We start from the raw sequence: 5544 nt of genomic DNA, 5'->3' as shown, positions 1-5544 counted from the left end.
CCTAAGGTTTGTGTGTGTGTGGGGGAGGCGTAATCGTATGTAGGCCTACATTATTACTTCATTGGGACGCGAGAAAATTTTGTATCAAAGATTTGGCTGATTTTGGCACGCACACTTAAAAAGGTTGCCCAACTCTTTTATATTTTCCAGATTGACCAATACATGATGATGATTTGGTATAACGTCGCGAACTCCCCTTATAAGGACGCCAGGACGGTGCCCCTTACAGAAAACTTTGTAACGTGAAATTTAATTAATCATGCACTTGGTCCAACTCGCTGGCGGTAGGGTTCAAACTGCCGTCACTTCGATCTCCGCCGCAAGTAGCGACGCTCTAACCCGCTCGGTCCGCGAGCATCCCCGATTAATGTATAACTTTTTCCCTACGTAACCTTACTTGGTTGAGTGTGTAGATTTGAGTGTCCTATTTCTGTGTGTGTATTGGTCGACTGAGATCACATCATGCCATTGGCTGTATCTCCCAATCCATTAAAATAATTCAGAGATAGGTGTGGTGGGAAGAGAGACCTCAGCTTCCTCGGACTGTTCCTGAGACCTCAGCATCCTCGGTCTGCTACCAAGACCTCCGCTTCCTCGGTCCCCTCCCGAGACCTCAGCTTCCTCGGTCCGCTCCCGAAAACCTTCGCTTCCTCAGTCTGCTCCCGAGACTTCAGCTTCCTCGGTCTGCTCCCGAGACCTCAACTTCCTCGGTCTGCTCCCGAGACCTCCGCTTCCTCGGTCTGCTCCCGAGACCTCAGCTTCCTCGGTCTGTTCCCGAGATCCTCAGCTTCCTCGGTCTTCTCCCGAGACCTCCGCTTCCTCGGTCTATTCTCGAGACCTCCGCTTCCTCAGTCTTCTCCCGAGACCTCAGCTTCCTCGGTCTGTTCCCGAGACCTCCGCTTCCTCTGTCTGTTCCTGAGACCTCAGCTTCCTCGGTCAGCTCCCAAGACCTCAGCCTCCTCGGTCTGTTCCCGAGACCTCGGCTTCCTCGGTCTGCTCCCAAGACCTCGGCTTCCTCGGTCTGTTCCCGAGACCTCGGCTTCCTCGGTCTGCTCCCGAGACCTCAGCTTCCTCGGTCTGCTCCCAAGACCTCCGCTTCCTCAGTCTGTTCCCGAGACCTCCCCTTCCTCGGTCTGCTCCTAAAACCTCCGCTTCCTCGGTCTGTTCCCGAGACCTCAGCTTCCTCGGTCTGCTCCCGAGACCTCAGCTTCCTCGGTCTGTTCCCGAGACCTCAGCTTCCTCGGTCTGCTCCCGAGACCTCAGCTTCCTCGGTCTGCTCCCGAGACCTCCGCTATATCGGTCTGCTTCTAAGACCTCAGCTTCGTCGGTCTGTTCCAGAAACCTACGCTTCCTCGGTCTTCTCCTGAGACCTCAGCCTCCTCGGTCTGTTCCCGAGACTCAGCTTCCTCGGTCTGCTCCCGAGACCTCCGCTTCCTCGGTCTGCTCCCGAGACCTCAGCTTCCTCGGTCTGTTCCCGAGACCTCGGCTTCCTCGGTCTGCTCCCGAGACCTCCGCTTCCTCGGTCTGTTCCCGAGACCTCAGCTTCCTCGGTCTGTTCCCGAGACCTCAGCTTCCTCGGTGTGTTCCCGAGACCTCAGCCTCCTCGGTCCGCTCCCGAGACCTTCGCTTCCTCGGTCTTTTCCAGAGACCTCAGCCTCCTCGGTCTCTTCCCGAGACCTCAGCCTCCTCGGTCTGCTCCCGATACCTCAGCTTCCTCGGTCTGTTCCCGAGACCTCCGCTTCCTCGGTCTGCTCCCGAGACCTCAGCTTCCTCGGTCTGCTCCCGAGACCTCAGCTTCCTCGGTCTTCTCCCGAGACCTCAGCTTCCTCGGTCTGCTCCCGAGACCTCAGCTTCCTCGGTCTGCTCCCGAGACCTCAGCTTCCTCGGTCTGCTCCCGAGACCTCGGCTTCCTCGGTCTGTTCCCGAGACCTCAGCTTCCTCGGTCTGCTCCCGAGACCTCAGCTTCCTCGGTCTGTTCCCGAGACCTCAGCCTCCTCGGTCTGTTCCCGAGACCTCAGCCTCCTCGGTCTGTTCCCGAGACCTCCGCTTCCTCGATCTGTTCCCGAGACCTCAGCCTCCTCGGTCTGTTCCCGAGACCTCAACTTCCTCGGTCTATTCCCGAGACCTCAGCTTCCTCGGTCTGCTCCCGAGACCTCAGCCTCCTCGGTCTGCTTCCGAGACCTCGGCTTCTTCGGTCTTCTCCGGAGACCTCCGCTTCCTCGGTCTGTTCCCGAGACCTCGGCTTCCTTGGTTTGCTCCCGAGACCTCGGCCTCCTCGGTCTTCTCCCGAGACCTCAGCTTCCCCGGTCTTCTCCCGAGACTTTAGCCTCCTCGGTCTGCTCCCGAGACCTCGGCTTCCTCAGTCTGCTCCTGAGATCTCAGCCTATAAGCTTGACTTTAATCGTAGGAAAATGATGAAAACTATCATGAGAGATGCTATCGAACATCATTTAGAAAGTAACTGTTTGATGACAGGCAGCATGGATTCAGAGGGAAACGTTCTTGAGTGACTTTATCAAATTCTAAAACACAGTCATCTCGAATAATGACAAAAGAAACAATATAGATTTGATATATCCCCCACGAAAAACTACTTACTAAATTAGCTTCACACGGAATAAATGGTAGCTTGTTGAGTTGGATTAGTAATTGGTTGAACGATCGAAAACAGAGTTGTTTTAAATGGCAAAACTTCTAGATGGAAAAATGTTACGAATGAAATTCCTCAGGGCTTCGTTCTTGGACCACTTTTAATATATATATATATATATATATACATGCATATATAAATAATATATATATATACATGTATATATAAATTATTTAGACCACGGACCGAAATCTAGTCTCCAAATTTGCTGATGATACAAAACTGTGCGGAACAGCAAATGATCACTTGAACCAACTAGATATTCAAGTAGATTTAGATGAACTACAGCAATGGTTTGTGCACTGAAGATGTAATATACGAAAGCGCTCTGCTTCGTTAGTTTCTTTTTTCCAAGTGATCTTCTTTGCATATATATATGTGGGTATATATATATATATATGTATATATATATATATATATATATATGTATATATATAATGTATATGTATATATAATGTGTGTATATATATATATAATGTGTGTATATTCATATATATATATATATATATATATAATACTGTATATATATATAATGTGTGCGCATGTGTGGAGATTCGCTCCCGATTTTTTATTTGGGTGAGAAGAATGGTGGGTGTCTCGTGGGACTCTTAGAACTGTTGGAGGAAGCCGTGGACGGCTGGGTGACTACCTAATCACGTTAGCTGAGGGACCGTAGGGCTCGTAAAAGCAGAACATAAGAACATAAGAATAAAGAAGACTGCAAAAGACCATAAGGCCTACACTAGGCAGCTCCGTATCCATCACCTGTCATCCCCATCCATAAAGTTGTCTAATTCATAGAGACCAGGGCGAGGTGGAGATGGCTGCCAGGCGATGCATCAGTTAGGCAGGTGACCCTGGTCCGACGCATGTCCCCTGACAGGATTTGGTTGCGGTTTCGTTGACTCAGCACCACCTGTTAGTTCCTTCTCTGAGAGGGGCTGGATCCACAGCGGGTGTTGTTGCTCGTTGAATGGAAACACTTATGTAATGGTATTTGATGTGAAGAATAGTAATTGTCTCAAGTGCACAAGGGTTAATAGAATCACACACCGTAATTTCACACGTCCGGGGTTAAAAAAAATTTTCGTAGTGGTGGGTTGATTTTGACACTTCGCGGGAATTCTGCTGACGTGGTTAATTACTTGGGGCTTCTGTTCAAATTTGAAAGAAACTTTTTCACTCGGTCGCACTAAGTCATGAAAGATTTTTTTTTTGTACAATGTTCACACAATGCGTTTGAGCGAACTATGACTAAACCAGTGATCATTTTTTTTTTTTTTGTATGGGGAAGAGTATATGGAGTCACTTGTTCCTTCAACACTTATACATTCGAGTGGACTGGTAATGTTCTGTGTGTGTTGCCCACTAAGGGGTAAGAGTATACGTAGTCACTTGTGGGTCAATCTCACTGAACACTGGAATTCACCTTTTATGTCTCATCAATTTCGGAGTTGGGTGGCGTTTCGCTACTACCAGTGAGAGCCTTCAGTGGATTATTTAAACAATTCGAGACGGTTTTCTCGTCTATATTGTGGTGTTCAGTACAATATGTAGATCCTTCTCGATCTTCTTCCACCTTCTGACTGCCAATACGGAATATAACGTGTACGTTAGAAAATGTGTTGTTTGGAACCTGATTATTTCGCGGTTTGATCACGAAGGAAAAGCCTAGGGGCGTATATGTGCGTATGTGTGTTGCAATTTAGTTTTCCATGGGCGATGTTGCAGTATGTGAGGTTATAGGTAATGGTTACAGCGTGTGTGTATATACATATACATACAAAAACAGACCCACACAATTGTCAGTCTACCGTTGCTTTTGAAAAATAATGAAATCAGTACATTTACACTAACGTGCACGTGTACATGTTTAGAAAACACACACACACACACACACACACACACACACACACACACACACACACACACACACACACACACACACACACACGCACACACGCACGCCCACGCACGCACGCCCACACAAAGATGCGCAGATTTCTTTTCCTATGAAACTCATTGTTGCCGGGAAAACTCATTGTTGCCGGATCTTGCCTTGCCCTAAAACTCGATTTCCGCGAATCTGAACACATCCTTATTGAAAGATTGAATTTGTTTTGTTGAAGTCAAAAGCTATCTCTCTCTTTCTCTTTCTTACTCCTTCTCTTTCTCTCTTTTTCCTTCTCTCTCTCGTTCTCACTCTTTCTCTCACTTTTTTTTTTTTTTTGACTGCAAGAGTAATGAAAAGAATTGTTGAAATTGAATGTCCTTCCCGGTCCTCGGCTTCATCAGGGACTCGGTCTGCGTTTCGAAACCGGTTTAGTCCTTGATTTCGAACCCGTTTTACTTCGGGTTAAAGTAACCTCCCCACCCCCACCCCCACCCTTCCACGCCCATGAATGACGTCATTGGACTCCTCCCTTCTTTTCTCTTCAGGCGATTTTATTCATCATCGTAGCGACCTTTTTGGAGATGCATCCTTTCTTGGCTAACATATTCAGTACCGGGTGACACTACCCACTGGCTAGTTGACTTATTTCCATGGTATTCCTTTGCATGGTTTCTGCAATTGGTTGCTCGCCAATAGTTTCTATCACCATCACCATTACCGTCACCGTCACCATCGCCCTCGCCATTATCACCACCATCACCATCATCACCATCATCACCATCACCATCATCACCACCATCACCATCATCATCATCACCATCACCATCATCATCATCATAACCATCACCACCATCACCATCACTACCATCACCATCACCATCACCACCATCATCACCACCACCTCACCACCACCACCACACCACCTCCACCACCACACCACTTCCACCACCACACCACCTCCAGCACCACCACACCACCTCCAGCACCACTACCACTACCA

The sequence above is a fragment of the Oratosquilla oratoria genome, chromosome 1 (genome assembly GCF_046742065.1).
Source record: "Oratosquilla oratoria isolate Oo_2021 chromosome 1, ASM4674206v1, whole genome shotgun sequence".
NCBI classification, from domain to species: domain Eukaryota; kingdom Metazoa; phylum Arthropoda; class Malacostraca; order Stomatopoda; family Squillidae; genus Oratosquilla; species Oratosquilla oratoria.
Note: the sequence above shows the minus strand (reverse complement) of the source record.